Raw genomic sequence first — 20,208 nt, forward strand, 5'->3', positions numbered from 1 at the left:
GAAAGAGCGAATATCAAATTTCGTTTTAAAATCGGTAAAACGTTTACCGAAACATTTGAAAAAGAAAAAGTTTATGGCGATGCCAGAGTTCATGAATGGTTTACACGTTCCAGAGATGGTTGTAGGGACATAAAAGACAATGAACATACGTCAAAAAAGTTAGTAATCACCAAAAACTCCATCGAAATTGTTTGTAAATTTATCAAAAAGGAACCGAAGTGATCGTTGAAATTCACGGAATCAGAGTTGGATATCTCCAGAAAATCGATTCATCGCATTTTAACTGATCATTTGGGCTTACGAAAGGTTTCTGCATGTTTCATTCCGCACAAGGCAACTGAGAACCAAAAATAGCTTCGAATTCAACATTCGAAAGACCTCATTACAGAGGCGAGAAAAGACGAGAACTTTCTCTTAAACATTGTAACTGGTGATGAAACGTGGAGTTTCCAACATGAACCTGAAACTAAGCGTCAAAGCGCCGAATGGAAGGCCCAGACGAGCCACCATCCAAAAAATCGCGTTTGCAGAGGTCAAAAATCAAGTCGATGCCCATTTGTTTTTACGATTCCTAGGGAAGTGTCCACAAGAAGTTCATGCCAATGGGCCAAACCCTCAATGCAATTTTCTATCTTGACGCTTTGAAGCGTTTGTTGCATCGCATTCGTAGAATTCGCCCTGAATACCGCAAAGGAGGAAGCTGGCGCTTATTGCATGATAACGCACCACCTCATCGACCCACTCTTGTGATTGATTTTTTGACTAGAAATCGCATTTAAACCATTAATCACTCACCGTATTGGCTCCCCGGGACTTCTACCTATTCGGAAAATTGCACTTGGCCGTGAAAGGAAAACGTTTTGCGTCCGTAGAGGCCATCCAAAAGGCTTGTACTGGCATCGTATCGAAGCCAAAAGGAACTATTTTGAATAAATAAACACAAAGTTATCAGATCAAAGCACCTGTCGTTTCTATTTACATTTGGAATGAACATGAAGAAAAAAGTACAGAATAATTAATAAATTATGTGGCGTTACAACCGTGTGTCGGTTTTGGCCGAATCCAAAATGGCGCCCCAGCTGTTTCTGTCCTGCGCTCGTTGGTGCCAGTTGAAAATCTCGTGTGAAGACAGGACCTGCAGTGCTTGATATTTCCCACGGAGATGTGGTTTTCCTCTTCCACGCCTTCCTTTTTGGGGTACCGTGTTGCAAATTTGTCTTGCTGGAGCGTCTTCTTTCATACGGGTGACATGGTCAAGCCAGCGTAGTTGCTGTCTTTTTACACGCTTAAGTATGTCCATGTCCCTATAAAGGTCATACAACTCGCTGTCCCACCATATACGATAGTCCTCACTAAAGCAGACGGGGCCAAAGATCTTACGTAGAATTTTTCTCTCGAAGGCTCTCAAAACTCTTTAATCTGCTGTTGACATCGTCCACGCTTCTGCGCCATTTATTAGGACGGGAATAATAAGCGTTTTGTAGAGTGCCAGTCTAGTCCTTCGGGAGAGAGAGCTGTACTTCTCAGTTGCCTACTGAGCCCAAAATAAACACCAAACACCTCCGGTTGCATTGCTGATGTATAAAAAAGTCTCATAAAAATCATCTGCTTCATCCGGCGATAAAAAACTTTAGAATACTACATTTGTAGAACAATTGCAAGATGAACACCGCAAATTAGGACAGAAAATAGGCCAAACAACCGATATGGGAGGAGGCTAAAAATAGTCATACGCGTGAAGTAGTCCGAACCCTCAGGCGCAGCAGAATGCTATCAGACGATGCAATACGTATTGCGTTGTCAGAAACACACCAGCTAACATCCATGCAATGGAGCTGTATCACCTACATAGAGCGCTAGGAGTGAAACCGACAGCAGCAATCGATGGTTGAATGGCAAAGAAAATTGGATGAACCAAAAGGCCGATGGACATACAAACATATACCAAATCTTGAAGGGTAAATGAGTAGGAAGCATGGCGATATCGACTACTTCCTCACCCAGACACTCACCGGGCACGGCTGCTTTCTGGAATACCTACACCATTTCCAGCTGGCTGACTGCCCTTTTTACCCCAGTTGCTCGAATACAGTTGAAAGCGCAAAACACCGTGACCTTTCACTGCACACGGTTCAGCGAAGAACGTGAAGTACTCCGAACCGATTACCTTCTTTCCGCTCCCTGTCTAACCATATGAAGGGCAGGCGTTACATTCAATAACTAAAAGGTGCTTGAAAACTGGCTCAACAACTTCGACGAAATAATACATATTTCGGTACATACAGATAGCGGTAAATCAAAAGCCAAAGAACTTCAAATATGGTTCATCATTCAATGTTCCAATTAAAGATGCTTTAGAGGCATAAAGAGTTCTAACCCGCTCTAGAAGGAATAATTTTTATTTATTTATTTATTTATTAGAAATATAATTATAAATAACTATATTACATTACGAAAGGCACTAGTAGCTGGGACTATCGGCCTGAAATAATACTAATAGATTTTTTACTTATTTATAAAAAAAATATTAGAATCAAAATTATTATGTGTAGGGAATTAATAAACAAAATTATAAAAGATAAACTAGTCCAATTTGATATATAAAATTATAAATTTTCGACATATTTTCTAGAGAATTCTCTTTCAGTAACTCGGAAGGTTTGCTGCCGTTAAAGATATTGTTTCTGCCATTGTTATACTTGGTGCAGTAGTCTATTATATGAATGATGGACAGTGGGCAGTTACATGCTGAGCAAATCGGGGCAGGCATTCCTTTTAGAAGGTGTTGGTGAGTAATATTTGTGTGTCCTAGCTGGAGTCGAGTAAAGATTTTTGTCTGCTGCAGTGTCGCTCCAGTTGGAATAATTGCTTTTAGTCGTTCTGGATTTATGGATTTGTAGCTGTGTTGGTATGTAAGCCATTTCTCCCTTACGGTTGAGTGATAGATACTATCGATTATCCAGAGAATGTCGGATTTAACGAAGGTTTCGATACAGAATGTAGGGATATTGCTGACATTTTTCGCTGCTTTATCAGCGTTTTCGTTGCCAAGAATTCCGCTGTGCCCAGGGATCCACATAACTTTTATTTTTGCCTTTTGCTGGGACAATTTATTTCGAATATTGTCAATTAAAGGTTCTCTGCTGTTTGCGCCCGACAGAGCTGCAATGGCAGATTTACTGTCTGTACAGATTATATATTTTCCTTTAGTTGAGGAGGCGTAGTCAATGGCGAAGTTTATAGCAATCGCCTCGGTAGTAAATATCGAATTGTGTGGGAATAGAAGACCAGTCCTAAGTATGCTTCCCTTATCAGATACCACAGCAAATGCAGTTGAGTCGGTTTCTTTAGAGCCGTCAGTGTAAATAAATTTCCAGCCCAATAGTTCGTGATTTCAAAGAATAGCATTTGATAAACATGTTTAGAGGTGTTTTGTTTTGGATACATCAGTAGACTAGTGATGAAAATGGATGGAGGAAGTTCCCAGGGTGGGAATCTCGATTGAAAAGTTAACATGGGCTTTATGGAAACGTCGAATTTCGCGGTTTCATCCACCGCTCTGTATATAGCTGATTCACGCTTCAATTTTGTGGTTCTTCTGATGACATTTTTTAAGTCATTGTTTATAATTGGGTTACAGGAACAATATATCCTTGGAATTAAACGAAGTGTATTATACCTTACTCTATCACTAATTTCGGGGAGTCCAGCTTCGGCTAAAATATTTTTTGTCGGGGAGGTTGGAAAAGCTCGAAGACTTTTACGAACGGCTGAATAGTAGATTGCTGATATGTTCGCGAGGGTACCTTTTGAACACTGTCCATATATTGGTAGACCGTAATCAATGCAAGATATTATTAATGATTTTGTTAGATTTATTAGAGAATTTTGGGTAACATTACTATATTTTGAAGCAAAGTATTTAATGAGATTTAATCTCTTATTAAGTTTAAATTTAAGGTATTTACAATGTTCCTTAAAGCCAAGATTTTTATCAAAAATTATGCCTAATATTTTCAGGTTAGTAACATTTTCTATTGTCTGATTATTGTAGGTCAAGCTAAAATTACAATAGGGTTTTTTCTTACATATATGCAGAGTTTTGCACTTATTATATGATAGGCTAGCTCCAGAAGTAAGTGCCCAGAGAGATATATCATCTAGTAAATTATGGAATATGTTATTTATTTCGTTTAAGTTGTTTCTCTTTGAAAATATTAACACATCATCAGCATAAATAGAGTGTTTGACGTCGTATTTTTCAATAATGTTACTTATTTCATCAAAAGCAATAATAAAAAATATCACTGATAGGGGAGAACCCTGTGCAATTCCATTGTACAGAGGTACTCTATCAGAGTATTTATAGTTAACTTTAGTTCGAAAAGTGCGGTTTGTTAAAAAGCTTTTTACGAAGTTGAATATCTTTTGGCCTATGTTCCATTTTTTAAGTTGTTTCAATACAACATGTATGCCGATTCTATCAAACGCTTTTTCAAAGTCGAGACCCAGTACAGTGACATGGTTTCGGCTGGAAATAGCGGTTGACAAGTAATGATCAAAATATAATAGTACATCTGAGTTACTTTGCCCAGATTTAAATGCTACTTTATTAGGAGATACAAGTTTTTTCCTTAGCGCAAACCACATAATGCGTTTTGCAACAATTTTTTCTAACGTTTTACTGAGGCAAGAGAGAAGAGAAATTGGTCGGTAGCTATTGACGTCAGCTTTTGGTTTATTAGGCTTTAAAACTGGCATAATGTCGGCGTTTTTCCAATTTTGTGGAAATATCCCATGGACGAAAATATTATTATAGAGCCTGAGCAGTCTGCTTATTAGATCAAATGAAGCGTTTTTCAATATAGTGTAACATATTCTATCATGCCCAGGGGTTTTTCCTTTAGCATACCGTAGGGCTTCCTTAAGTTCTACAAAAGTGATCGGTTTTTTTAAGAGAACAGCTTCTTTGGAAATAGAATGGGGAGATAATCAGATCCACTAAGGGCCATGTTTTTTTCGGTTATAAATTCTTGATCAAAGTTGGTGTCGCTAGAAAATGCAGACCAAACTGAGGAGAAGTGATTGGCAATTTCTTTACTTTCAGTAATGGTGCCCCTTTCTGTATTTATAACTGAAACTTTGTTTTGTTTGTGGGAGCCGGAAATCAGCCTAATACTGTGCCAGACATCTTTTGGGCTAGTGCTGGGGTTGATTGAATCAGTTAGGTTTGCAAAGCACTTTCTTTTAGCCAATTTGGAGTTGTATCTGAAGGTAGCATTTGCCTTTTTATAGGCTATTAAATTATATTCGTTTTGTTGCTTTTTATATTTAGCCCAGGCGTTTGGTTTATTTTGCCTTAAGTTTGCTAACTCGTTATTCCACCACGGAACCGATGGTTTGAGTAGTCTATTTTTGGTTTGAGATATATGGAGGTGGGATTCAGCACGTAGAATCTTTTTAATATTTGCTGCTTCTTTATTGATGTTGTCGGAAGTAGGAATTATTAAACGTTGATCATCGCAGGACTTTTGGAACTTTGGCCAGTTGGCCTTGTCGGTAATGAACCTCGGTGGTTTCCTTATTCTGTCGTTGTTGTGGTTAGATTCTATTGTTATAATAATTGGAAAGTGATCACTTCCATAGGGATTATTTAAAATTTTCCAGGAGCATTTCGCAGCTAAATTAGGGCTACAAAGAGAAATGTCTGTATTGGTGAAAGTTTTGTGCGTTGAGAAGTGGGTGGAAGACCCGGCATTTAGTACGATTAGGTTTGAGGCAAGAATTACGTCTTCAATACTTTTTCCTTTTTGGTTAACAGTATCAGAGCCCCAGAGAGGGCTCCAACTGTTAAAATCCCCTAATAACAAAATTGGTGTTGATATGCTCGTAAGGACAGAAAGGAGTTCGCTTGAATTAAAATTTTGATCGGGTGGTATATACATTGAAATTATGGTAAGTTTAAACCCAATGTTTATTTCTATTGCAATTGTTGAAATGTTCGATGTGACATCTAATTTTGTCTGCGGGATATCCTCTTTAATTAACAAGCATATTCCTTGTTTATTACTAGTGTTAATGGGTAAATTGTGATAATATCCACAAAATGCGTTGGGTGGTGTGGGAGAGTTCCCATAATGTAAATGGGTTTCTTGTAATGCAATAATTGCCGGATTATATTCGTTTAACAAGAGTTGCAATTCATGGTAATTATTCCAATAGCCTTTGATATTCCATTGTAGTACTTTAGTCATGATTAAATAAACAAAATGCGGCAAAGAGAGAATGGATAGAAAGAGTGTATGAACGAAAAAACAAAAAGTTAATCTGTAGGGTATATATGTAAGTAGTGTCTTGTTTTTGCTTTGTGAATTAGTTGATCAATAATTGTTAATTTACATCTTATGCTTTGCATTTTCATTCTTTGTCTGATAACATTGTGGAGTCATCAGCAGGAGGTAAAGAGTTGATATGAGAGTAAGCGTTCATTTCATCTGGGTTGCTGATATGAGAGAAGTCAAGAGAGTAGTTTGAAGGTAAATGTAGATAATTTTCTATATTGGTGTTAGTGTTCAAAAAGGAATGTTGTAAATTAATATCAATAGCTTGGTTGCTGTTTTGAACTTGCGATTGGGTGGGTATCGAATGTGAAGTGAGAGATTGGATAAAAGATTGAGTGTTTTTAATAAGCTGTGAATTGGATTGTGGAATGCAGATCTCCTGCATTTGTGGCGTTGGAGTGTCAAATTGTTCGCTGACAATAGTCTTATTTTGTGGTTGAGTGTTGTTTAGTTCAATATTATTTTATTATTTGGATTAGAAACAATGGAAGCAAATGAAGGAGAATTTTCAGAGAGATTTGGAGTGATTGTTTTGTGTGTTTTTATGGCTTCTCGCATAGTGCACTTTTGAGTCATCTTTATTTGGGGCTATGCAGATAGCGAAAAAGTCAGAAAACACACAAAACGAAAGAATGAACCGCTCGCTATGAGTGATAGTCGGAGAAGGAATAAATCATTACTCTTCAAAGCAACCCAAATACTGATTTTTCTGATTTTTAGTTTGATAAAGCATTGATAATTTTGTTGCTGGAATTTTTTTCCTACCAAAATTTGTTTTTGGAAAATTAATGTTTTTTAAGTTTATAAAACATAAATGACAAAAATTATAACAGTTTGGGGAAAAGAAAATCTATTATTTTCTCGGTGATGGCTGGAGTGGCCGATAACTCATAAAGTATCCATCAAACTATTTTAAGTTTATGCTCCTTGCCAAGGTGACATTTTACACTAAAAAAAACTTTGTTGCTATTTGCTTTGTTTTTTCCATTCAGTTGAGAGTTACAGGGTGTTAACAATGGAAGTCAACAAAGAGAAAATAGAAAATTCGGTACATTTTAAAGTTTTTCTTTGGTAAAGGCAAAAATGCAAGCCAGGCCGCTGAAATTGTGAATGGTGTTTATAGTGCCGATGTAACGATGTTACGATGACTGAAAGGCTAATTAAGTGCAATTTTGGTTTTGTCGATTCCGTTCAGCCATTCAGGCAGGCGAAAATGGCGATAAAAACAGAGAAATAAAAGAAGTTGACCGGCATGAGAAATGAATTATATATGAAAATATTGTGCGAAAGCGGTAGCCAAAACTAACAGCCTGGAGGTTCTACTATATATGCATTTGATGGGACTTCAAAGGAATCATTTATTTCATTAAGAGCTGCTTCCATATGGCCAAACACTAAATTCAGCCCTCTACTGTCAACAACTGGACCGTTTGAAGCCAGCGGTGGACCAGAAGCTTCCAGAATGGTCAACAGAAGAGGTTTTGCGTTCCATTAGGGTAACCCAAGGCCACACACTCCGGGAGCTTGGTTGGGAAGCTTTAATAGATCCATCAAATAGTCCAGGCCTAGCACCAAGCGTTTACCACTTTTTTCTCTCATTAGAAACCATTAGAAATTGGTATCAAGAGAAGATTGTGAAAATCGATTACTAGAGTTTTTTGCAATAAGGACCAAGACTTCTATTAAAGAGGTATTACGAAGCTACCTTTAAAATGGCAACTAAACGGTGCGTATTTGATTCAAATCGGCCTATACGAAACATCTTAAATAAAGTTTAAATAATGGATTTGTTTTTCCCCTAACTATTATAATAGTAGAAATATGCTGCATATATCCTAAAAAGGCATGCAAATCGTTTTCATTTTATTTCCAGATTAAAACGGCGCACGTCGAACAGTACATGCTTTTTCGTTTACATTAAGGGTTGCAGCTCCTCCAGCACTTTCAAATTTTACATTGTGTTTTTTTTTACTTCAAAAACTCATCTACAATCTAAAGAACATCTTTTTAATGTTTTAAGCTTAATAGAAAGTCTAAAAAGTCCCTATACAGTCAGTGAAGTGATGAGCGTTGAACGAAAGATAAAAAAGAACGCGAACTTGAATCGCATTTTTCCAAAAAAAGTTTTTTCCGCGCTGTTGAATATAACTCAAAAAGCAATCAATATATCAACTTAAAAATTTACAGGGATACTTTTTAACATATTAGCCTTAGCAGGTACTTCAAATTTTCTATTAATTATCACTAAAAATATTGTTTTGATCAATTTGTTTATAAAAAAAGTGTAATTTTTTCTTTTTCACTTCAAAATTTCATTTTTCTTTTCTTTCGTTAAAAATAGGTAAGTGCAAAGTGGAATAATTTATTTAGTGATAAAATTGTGTCTGGTTGATTTCAGTTCATTGCAAGAGGCTATACATTCCATGGTATAAATTAAAGGAGCCACGTTTGAGCAGCAGTAGCGCCGCCATTTTTTTTTTATTAAAAAAAAAGGTTGTGTGTATTCATTTAGGTATGTAGGTATGTACTTTATTTTAAGATAATAAATACTGCAGTTTTTCGCAAAAATTGATTGCAAATCTCGTTGTCTGGCGGAGCTGCCCCTTAAACAGCAAACCAAAATTAACAACGAATTTTCAGAATTAGTTTTAGGTATCTAATGTAGAAATTAGCCGCTTTGATTGAAGACAGACATTCGCTGTGGATCAGAATAACTCAAGCTTTGCAATTCTTTATGCAGGTAGCATAAAGAGTGTGGAAAATTAAGTATATTGATAAGTTGTGACTTAATTCTTTTTAATTTTAATTATTTGTTTTTTTTTTTAATATATCTCTCTCTGTAACAACAAACACATTAACCAAGTTTCATAATTTATGGAAGTATATAAAAACGCGACTTTTGATTTCTTAAATTCGCAAACTTTTTATTCAGAATTTTCAGAAAATTTTTAGCTTTGCAGTTTTGTGGTCTATTTAATTTTAGTACAATAAAAAACAAGTTTGATGTCGCTAAATATCCTCATTGATTTTTGATTTTTTTCCCCCCCCCTGACAGTGTCGCGCGTATTACTCCGACTTCGAAAGGGAAATGGTTTTTTATGAGGAGCTTTTTCATGTCAGAAACACACGCGAAGGTGTGCCATTATCTGCCGAGGGGTGACTACTATTAGAAAAAACTTTTTTTATTATATAGAGAAAATGTGAATCGCCATCAGAGAAAAAAATTACCTGAAATTGCTAAAACTTAATGGGCTATAAAACTGTGTAACCAATTTTTTTTTTTTTTAATTTTGATGAAAATTTGTCCAATTTTTATAAATCTTATAGAAAGTTTGATGCTTGAACTACAGTGTGGGTCAGAAAACAGGAACCGCGATTATTCATAAAGTATAAGAGACATATATTTAGAATTTTTTTACGTGAAAGTGTGTGCAAAACTACGAATCGCAATTACTCCATAAGCCGAGAGTAGTCTTCATCGTTGTCGAGTATAACCTGGCATCCCCTTCATGCTTTGAAACAACTTTTTTGCGTAGCTCGTCGACAAACAGGACTAGATTTTGCGTACTTGACATACGAGTTGCTGTAAATCATGGACTGGCGTTCCGGCAAGATACGTTTTCATAGTTCCACACACATTTTCAATGTGGTTGGCGTCTGGGGACTGGGAAGGTCAGTTCAATACTGTGACGCCATTTTCTTGTTTTGTTATTTCTCAAGGTGTTTTTCTGAGAGCAGAGGTCTTGATGATGTGGCACGGTAGGATATGTTCGCCTCCTTCAGTCGACGTTCGATGGTGTTCATACTCATATCTATTCCCTTTCTAGCAAGAATTGTGCGTGCTTGGCGTAGTCGCAAAGAAGGATCCCGCTTAAAAAGTTGGACGATCACTTTATCCTGCTTATCGTCACTCGCTTCAAGCCGCACTCGGAAAAGTCATCAACATTTTTGTACACTTTATATCGCATACCATGATTCCACATCACAACAAACTTTTTTGATTTTTTAATTACTTTTGCAGCCGCGGCGTAAGATAATTTCGGCCCTTTCGAATGCGTGCATAAAAATACCGCCTCAAGACACTTCGCGCACTTCTCACTCATTTTTGTTTGGTTGCGTTTACGGGAAAGTTTTGAAAGACACTAAACTGAGTTAGCACTGGCTTCGTAGCCCTTGAGTGGCACTATTATGCAGCAAAAAGCAGGACGAAATATATCTCGAATTAACAAAAAAACCGGTTATTTGCTTCTGACACAGACTGTACCACAGTATTTCTTATAGAATGAAGTAACTATCTGTTTATAAATCAAGAATTCAAATTAAACTATTATTTACGTATATAGGCTGAAAAGTCCCGATCTTAACTAGGAAAACACGTTTTTTTTTGTTCAAAATTAGCTTTGCTCGTCAACGTAATTTCCATGAAGAACAACGCAATCAGTCCAGCTTCGCTCTAACATTTCAATACTACTTTTGTAGAACGATTTATCTTTCGCCTCAAAATGGGCCCCAGTTTCAGCGACAACCTCTTCATTCGAGCGAAATTTCTTAGGTCTGCAAACAGCCAGTAGTCACTGGGAGCCACATCTGGCGATTTCGGTGGATGTGGGAGCAATTCGAAGTTCAATTCATGTAGTTGTGCCTTTGTTTTGACTGACTTGTGACACGGTGCGTTGGGTTGTTCTTGGTCAACAGTGAGCACACGCGGCACCCACTTTGAACAGAGCTTCCTTACAGTAAAATTCTCATGCAATATGAAGCTCGAACGTGCTTTTGATATCTTTACGATGTCAGTTCACTCACGCAACTTCACTTTTCGATTATTCAAAACAATTTTGTGGATTTTTTGAAGTTTCTGGTTTTCTGGTGTTCCGGTGTTCTCGCCTCATTTGAACGTCAACTGCGTGGTGCATCATCGGTGTGTCCACGGCCTCTCTATTTGAACTCAGGAAAGCATCATTTTATCGTTGTTTTGGATGGAGCGGAGTTCCCATAACACTTTTCAAGCCATTGCTTCGTTTGAACGGTATTTTTCTCCATCAAGAAGCAGTGTGAAATTAAAACGCAAAATTCTTTTTCCATCCATTGTTTTGAAAACAACAAAAGTAGAGTGACTCTTAGCACAATAACTCACGAACTAATGGAGAGAATATCATGAAATTTGAACAGCTGTCCTTTTAAGAGTTAGGTGAAATGAAATGGTTGAAGTGCCAGTTTGGCTCTCCTCAAGTAGCACTAAGGGTTAGTTATTCAACAATTAACAAAGGGCGCTCGGGCGCTCCGGAGCCGATAGCACAACTTTAAATGCGTTTTTCTCAAAACTTTGTTTTTCGAACTGGTGATCACTGTAACTAAAAAACCGCTTAGTAGATTTGAATAAAATGTATACTGCGTTTGAAAAATTAAAAAACTCGGATTTTTTTTTTGTTAAATTTCGATTTTTGAAGTGAAACTTCTTAAGCGTCAATGAACGAGCGAGAATGGAGAGTAAAATTTTAAGGCCATGCAACGTTTTGGGGATTTTCGTTCCGCGAGAGAGAAAAAAGATATAACGTAGAGGAAAGGGAGAGAGAGAACTATACCTTATATATATCTTAGATACACTTTAGGCTATTTATCCTGAGTTTTTCCTCGTGCCTGATCGAAGGATTTTGTTTTCAAAAATTTTTTTTTGCTCAAAGATTTAAAAAATATTTCCTGAGGCTGCCATATTGTTAATTTGAAAAGAAAAAAAGCTTCGATCAGGTACAAGATTATCTATTAATAAAACTAATTTCTCTTGTCCGAATGATTTTAGATGAATTTTCAAGGGCTTGTAATGATCACCGCAAAGGAGTTCTGGAGAAAGGGGCTCCACACAAACAGCAACTACTTTTAAAATTATTAATTTTTTTTGTTGCAGTTTCGCTAAAGCCAAGTCGAAAGATGATTTATTAATGCTATGTTTTTTTCATGCCACTCCGTGTATTGCGGCCGCTTCTCGCGGAGTGCTCGGCTCAATCGCATCAATTGAAGTCGATACCGATCCCCAGTGATGGTTTCGCTTGGTTTTAAGAGTTCATAATAAATAACAACAACTTGGTCCCACCAAATACATAGCGTAACCTTCGCAGCGTGAACATTCAGCCGAGACGACGACGTAGAAGCATGACCCGGCAGTCCCCATGACTTTCTTTTCTTTGGATTGCTGTTATAATGAATCCATTTTTCATCACCCGTCACGATGCGATGAAGAAAACACTTCCTTTTTTGCCGCTGGAGTAGTTGTTCACCAGCGGAAAAACGACGTTCAACATCCCTTGGTTTTAACTCATAAGGAACCCAAGAGCCCTGTTTCTGAATCATTCCCAAAGTATGCAAGCGCTTGGGAATGGATTGACGGGTAATTCCTAATACTGAAGCGAGCTCTTCTTGCGTTTGACACGGATGCTCACTGAGCAATGCCTCCAATTCAGCGTCTTCGAAGGTTTTCGACCTTCCTTCCTTCGTTCACGCGGACGGTCGTCAACATTAAAACCACCGTATTTGAAGCGACGGAACCAATCGCGGCACGTTGTTTCGCTAAAAGCAGCATCTCCATAAACTTCTTGTAGCTCTCGATGCGCTTCAGCTGCCGTTTTTTTTTTTTCGAACGAAAGAGGAAAATCAACACTTCCCGAAAATGACGATTATTCGGCAGAAAATCAAACATTTTCAAAAAATCAAAAGTTTATGATACCAAAAAAAATCACCATAAATCTAAGCTTAGTTTATGAGGTTTAGGTTATTTTGGAATCGACTAGCACACACTGCTGGTGGCATCTACTGACAAACAGCGAGAACTTAGTTGCGCACGTAATAAAATAAAGCAATTGACTAGGAAAAAAAAAAAGTTTGGAAATCACCATTTTTTCGGGCCTGTGACTACCCCTAAGCCATTGAGGTTAGTATTAACTGAAAAAGAGGTGCGTGCAATGAAACTAGTGCCATCTTTGTGTTAGGCCCGGGACTTTTCAGCCCATTTGTTGAATAGGCAAAACGAATCGTATTTTCATAATTTTTTCCTTATTTTTATATTTATATATAATTTGTATGTTTGTTTGTGCGTTAGCTTACCTTACAATTATTTTCGTTTTATGAAACTGTTTCACAATTTTACTATTGCATGATTTTTATGTACATTTAATATATGGAAAGCACATTTTTTTTTGTTGATATTTCTATTTTTTTTTTTCTACTTTTTTATTTGCATTGAATTCACTGTGAAGCGATAATTTAATTAATATTTAACTTTTTTATATGATTTTATGTTTTTTACTACTTTATATTAAAATTTCATGCCGCTTGCAACGTTATTTTTCTGTTATAGTTGCAGGCCGCGTTTTTTATATATACACACATACACAGAATTTAATGTTACTGCAACTTTTATCGCTTATTCAAATGCACGCGCAGCACTCACACACACACATCTACATGTTGTTGTGTTGCTGGTAAATACTTTTTGTTTGTCAGTCACTGACTGTTAAATGAATTTACGCGCTCGTTGCACAAATTTTCCACCTTTAATGTGATTTGCTTGGTTGTTTGCGAATTGGTCACATACACATTTTGCAGGTTTTTGCGCTGCAAGTTTCCTAAAGGAATGTATTTTTACATATTTATGAAGTTTTTTTCACTTGCCTCAAATTTGGATGAAAATTTCGCACTATAAGTATTGGCAATTATTTGCTTATTTAATTTTCCCATTACATTCCATATTTTTTACAAATGCAGTTTATTATTTAGTGCGAAGTCTTGGTATATTTTTATATAGTTACTCAATATATTTTATATGCGCTTGGAATAGAGCCACATGGCCAATAGGCGCTGCTGGTTGCCAACTATGCCAGCGGTTACTGCCGTAGACTCAGTTGGAGCGTTGCAATATGGCTGAGAGCAAGAAAATTATACCCAACCACTGCACAATTATTTTTTTTTTGTTTTGCATTTTCTTTTTTTTGTTGTTGTAGCAAATTAGTTCTTTTCTCGCAGCTCACATTTTTCCGTACTCAGTTTTAGAATCGAATGCTGGTTTGAGCTCTACGCCCTTAAGCTTAATAATTAGCGGAAACGTTACTTGATTTTCCTCACTGTGCTTAAATAGAATTTTCCCTTAATTTTATGAATTAATTTCTCCAAATATGTTTGTGCATAAGTACAAGCAGTATATTTCTTCACTGATTTCCCTCTATTTGCACTTATTTAATAAAATTTTTTTCCATTTTTGTATGACATTTTTCTTAGTTTTTGTGTGAATTCCATATTTTTCTCACCTTCAGTAACCTTAAAGTAATTTATAAAATATGCAACTTAATATTTTTCTAATATTGCCATTTTTGAGTTAAAAAATCTTTCACTATACAGATTTTCGCGCACGCACACGTTAACGCGCACACAGACACCGTAGCACTGAAACGTTGTAAATGCTAGCGCGCACACCGACATCCACACAGCGACAGCTCAATCCAGTAACCAAGCGACCCACCGACCGATCGACCGACCTACCGTCCGACCGAACGACCGCCCGCCGGCACAAAAACGCGAAACAGCAGCAGCGACAGCTATAGACACGCACACCGACGACGTTAGATCGCAGCAATACACCAATACACATGCAACCAGTTCTCGTATTTTGACTGGACCCACCAGCAGCCGCGGCGGCGGCAGTAACAGCAGCGCTTGCAACTCTCTGCTATTCTGCTGGCAAAACTGCAGCTGCAACAACGCCAATGCACAAAACACACAATAGCGACACCACTACCCACATCGCGGCACACATACACGAGCTTGCATGTGTTTGTGTTGGTGTGCTGGCATGCGCGCGCGTGTGTGTGCGACGAAATGTGCTAGGGAATTTAGGTTAGGAATATACCTTACTTTTAATCCTTTTCCCACTGACTTCGTTTTTCGGGTAGTTGTTGTTGTTTTAATTATTCACGACTTAGCAAAGTTGGTGTCTAAAACTTTTTAAGCCATTTCCTTCCACGGTTGTCTCACTTTTTTTTCTTGTTTTTTTTTTTTGGTTTTTTTGTTATTGAAATTTTGTTTTTTAAATTCTTTGCTTTGCGCCTTCACTTTCTAGCACTTCACCACACTGCTGCACATATTTGTCAAACTCGCTCAAAATAACTGTTGTTCCACTTGACAGTACAGTACTGCAGACGACCCACAAGCACATACACAAATATTTTTTGCTCTTTTCCTAGCGCCTATATTATATGCACTTTCTTGCTTTAGTTTTATTTAATTTCTACTTGATTTTTTTTTTTTTCAAAGCATATTTTCAGGCTGGCGATCTGTATGCGGGCACCTCGAAGCGCTTTTACCACAATTCGTGTGAGAGGTTCGTCGGCGACTGAACGGTTTTCCGATTGACGTAATCCTGCCTGGTCGGTTGCCGCTGCCGCCTTGCTGTAGGCACTCGCTGTGCTGGAATTTCCCAGTATTTCGTTTGTTGGTGGTGTCGTTGGTGAGCACAACTGACCCGAAAAGGATAATAGAAGGCGTGCAGGTGGTGTATACCGGAAAAACTCACCAAGCAACGTGCACTAAGGCACTCTTTTAAGGCTTGTGACGAAAACTTGCTGTTGCGGCTGTTGAATGTTGTGCATAGTTCATTGGCGGTTGCCGGTGTGTTTATCGTCATGCTTGCGTATGTACCTAACCTAACCTACAAGGACGTTGTTTAGGGCTTTCGCTGCGTAGCTGTGAATTAGAGTTTGAGTTTGGGTGGAAATTTTGCAATCCAAGATTTTTCCTAAGTTTTAATACGCGAAAATGTGCAAATATGTAACGGATAAATTAGAATATAGATTTGGCCATTAGATATTTATAAAATTAAGAGTATTTATTAAATAAAATTGATCTATTTTTGTACTAATAGGACTATGAATAAGTTCGTGCGATTTTTTTTCGAAATTTGAAACTTTATTGACGTAAAATGGTTACAAATTTAATATTCAAAATATTGTCCATCGCTTACTACTACTTTTTCCCATCTTTCTGGCAATTCACGGATTCCCTTTGTGAAAAATTCGGTCGGTTTTGCCGCAATCCACGAATCGATCCATTTTTTGACTTCATCGTAATTACGGAAGTGCTGGTCAGCCAGGCCATGTTGCATCGATCGGAAGAGATAGTAATCGGATGGCGCAAGGTCTGGACTATACGGCGGGTGGGGTAGGACATCCCATTTGAGCGTTTCTAAGTATGTTTTGACCACTTGTGCAACATGTGGCCGAGCATTGTCATGTTGCAAAATAACTTTGTCGTGTCTATCGGCGTATTGCGGCCGTTTTTCTCGCAGTGCTCGGCTCAAACGCATCAATTGTCGTCGGTAGACATCCCCCGTAATCGTTTCATTCGGTTTCAGTAGCTCATAATACACAACACCCAGCTGGTCCCACCAGATACACAGCATAACCTTCAGGCCATGAATATTCTGCGCCGACGTCGATGTTGAAGCATGGCCAGGGTATCCATACGTTGCCCGACGTTTTGGATTGTCGTAATGGACCCACTTTTCATCGCCAGTCACAATTCGATGCAAAAAACCCTTTCTTTTGTGCCGTTGAAGCAGTTGTTCGCATGCCAAAAAACGGCGTTCAACGTCTCTTGGCTTCAATTCATACGGCACCCAATGGCCTACCTTTCGGATCATTCCCATGGCTTTTAAACGTTTGGAAATGGTTGATTGATCAACTCCCAAAGTTTTTGCAACCTCTTCTTGCGTTTGAGCCGGATCTTGATCGAGCAATTCCTCCAATTCGGTATCCATGAACTTTGGCGGCGCACCCTCGCGTTCTTCGTCTTCCAAGCCAAAATCACCACTTTTAAAGCGTGCAAACCACTTCTGGCACGTTCGCTCAGATAGAGCATGCTCACCATAAACTTCCACCAAGATACGATGACTTTCGGCTGCTTTTTTCTTCATATTAAAATAATGAAGAAGAATTCCCCGCAAAAACACATTATTTGGCACGAAATTCGACATTTTCAAGTGTGGTAAAAATATTGTTGTTTACGCTTCAAATAAAAAACTTATACTGACGTTTGTGCCTTACGACAGTAGCTCTCCAATGAATGTTTGGAAATGTGGATCGATGGAATAATAATCAAGTTACGCCATCTGTTGTAAAACCGAAACGAACTTATTCATAGTCCTATTATAATAAAGAGTGTAGGCACAGCTAGATATGACATCTCCCTGAAATTAACGTGACAACTTTCGGCTATTGGCTTATATGTTTTTTTTTAATTTCAATAATTTTTTTCATTCTAAAACAAAAAACATAATAATCGTAATTTCAAACTTTGTAAAAGATTTATAAAAACTCGAGAAAGTTCCATCAAAATTTAATATTTTTTTTAACAGGAACTAAAAACAAACTTGGGTACGAAGGATACAGATATATATGTACAAGTATATACAGCTATGGTCAAACGTTTAGCGCACTTAAAAAGAGTTCAATATAATGCTCGATTAAATGATATGAAACCAAATTAAATCCAGTTTTTTTAACTTAATATATTTAACACTTTATTATAAGACAAAATAACTTAAAGTAGACACTTTTCCCTGGTAAAAATATGATAAAATAGAAGTAATTCTTATTTGGTCATAGTGGGATTTGGACAAAGACTTAGCGCAATTTTGATTTCTGTAAAAAATATGAAATATTTGTAAGAATTGAGAAAAGATTGTTGACTATTATTATTTACCATATCAATATTTGGTAGAATAGCCATTATTCTGTATAACTGCTTCACACTTGCGTGATAAACTTTGGCACCTGTTCGAAGGAATAGAGTTCCATGCTTCCTGTACACCTTCCCAAAGATCATCGATATTTTAAAATTTTTTTTGTTCAACCATCGTCTACACACCATTCCACAAATTTTGGATTGGATTTAAATCCGCACTTTGTGCTGGCCAATCGAGCTGGGTAATATTTTCCTGCGAAAGCCATTTTTTGACCACTCCCGCAGTATGTTTGGGATCGTTGTCGTGCATAAATATCCAATTTACTGGCATAAACTCGAAAGAAAAAGACCCCCAAACTTTTAAATTCCCACCGCCATGCATCACCGTCTTTTTTGTGTACCGTGGATGGGTTTCCTGATTTTTTTCACGATGTACATACGTTTTTCCATCAGGACCGATGCGGTTTATTTTAGTTTCATCCGTAAAAAGTATTCGTTTCCAAAACTCTGTCTTTTCGAAGAGTTGCCTACGCGCGAATGATAAACGCGCTTTAATATTCTTTTTTGATAGGAGCGGTTTTTTTCTGCTTATGCGACCAAATATTTTATTTTCATTCAGACGCCTTCGCTCGAGCTTACTGGACACAACAAAGCCTAATTCTGCCCTTACTTCAGCCGCTATCGTTCGTGAAGACATAAAAGGATCCGATCGACTTTTCCTTACAATTATTTGATCCTCACGGGGGGAACTTTTACGTGGCGGAGCTTTACGAACTTTTTTTGTTTTAATAAATTAGCATGCGACTTGACATCTCTGATGGCATTGTATACCATTTTTCTGGAACAATGCACTATTCTGGAAATCTTCACTTGATTGGTCCCCATTTGGTAAAGCTTCCATATTATTTGTCTTTGTTCAACTGAACAACACTTTCCTCTAGCCATTTTAGCAAAAATTTAAATAATAGACGTTATTAATTAAATATTCACCACAAAAAATAGTTATTTGCCGAACCGATCGCATGTAAGAGAAAAACACGTGATGTGCGCTAAATATGTAGTTGTCCAACGTAATTGAGACAGAACTCAAGAAAAAATAAGCAATAACAAATACGAAAGAATTATAACGGTTATTTTTTGGGCATTTGAAGAGACCCATAAATAACTCTTATCATGCTGAAAACAAAATTAGGAAAATTCGCACTCTCTTAGAAGTAACTGCATTATTTATCAGTATAATATAAAGTGCGCTAACTGTCTGACCATAGATGTATATATATATTTTTTTTCGGAACAACATCAAAATTCTCCCCACAAACAGGAAGAGTAGCTCTGCCAAACACCTAACAGAAGTGGACGCGCCAATTATTTAATTATTTTATTTTTACTTAGTCCTGCCATAAGATCTGTTACAAGTTAAGTCCCTTATAGGTATGGAATTATAATGAGTTTTTTATTGAAGTTAGTTTTATTTATTCATGTAAATACTAAAGAAAATTTTTTTTTAATTTTTTCGAAATGGTCACCATTTTCTTTTACACAAGCCCTCAACCAATTAGGTCATTCTGCTATTGCAGCACGCACGGTTTCCATGGATTTGACGCCGCTGCTCGAATCAAAGATTGTTTGAGACTCTTCAAATTTTTGTGAGGCCTTCAATAGGCCTCTGGCAAATTCTGACCACAAATTTTCAATATAATTTCCAGAATAGTCCAATGGATTCAGATCTCGACTTCCAGACGATCAATCTTCTGCGGCTTTCAACCCAGGAATATGAGTTTTTAGCCACTGCTGGGTGGTTTTCGCCTTATGGACTGTAGCGGAGTCTTGTTGGAAGATCCTACCCTCCCCATTGAAGAAAGCGCTGCACAACTGCCCCGGTCTGAATCCTTTACGAGACACTCCCCACCAAACTATAACGGATACTGGATGGTGGGCACGCTGAACCAATTTTTTGCCTTCCAAAAATTTCGCTCCAAGGGTTCAGCATTTATGTGCAGAAGGCCTCAAGTGCCGGAACACATTGAAAAAGTACTTGCATGGGTTAAGGTAAATTCAGAACGGAGTTGGGCAAACACAATATTCGCGGATGAATATTCAGTTAGGTTAGGTGAAGTGGCAGTCCTTCGACGCGCCTCGGCCA

The 20,208-nt window shown here is 37.5% G+C and overlaps 1 long non-coding RNA gene across 1 annotated transcript in view; it reads right to left on the reverse strand.

The window, feature by feature from the left end:
• LOC128868090 (uncharacterized) overlaps positions 1–15,883 on the reverse strand; it is an 88,194-nt gene extending 72,311 nt beyond the window's left edge. The window contains exon 1 of the long non-coding RNA XR_008455061.1: positions 13,437–15,883. This is a non-coding gene — a long non-coding RNA (uncharacterized LOC128868090). The remainder of the gene's footprint in view (positions 1–13,436) is intronic.
• Between the last annotated feature and the right edge of the window lie 4,325 nt (positions 15,884–20,208).

The sequence above is a fragment of the Anastrepha ludens genome, chromosome 6, assembly GCF_028408465.1.
Source record: "Anastrepha ludens isolate Willacy chromosome 6, idAnaLude1.1, whole genome shotgun sequence".
Lineage (NCBI taxonomy): Eukaryota > Metazoa > Arthropoda > Insecta > Diptera > Tephritidae > Anastrepha > Anastrepha ludens.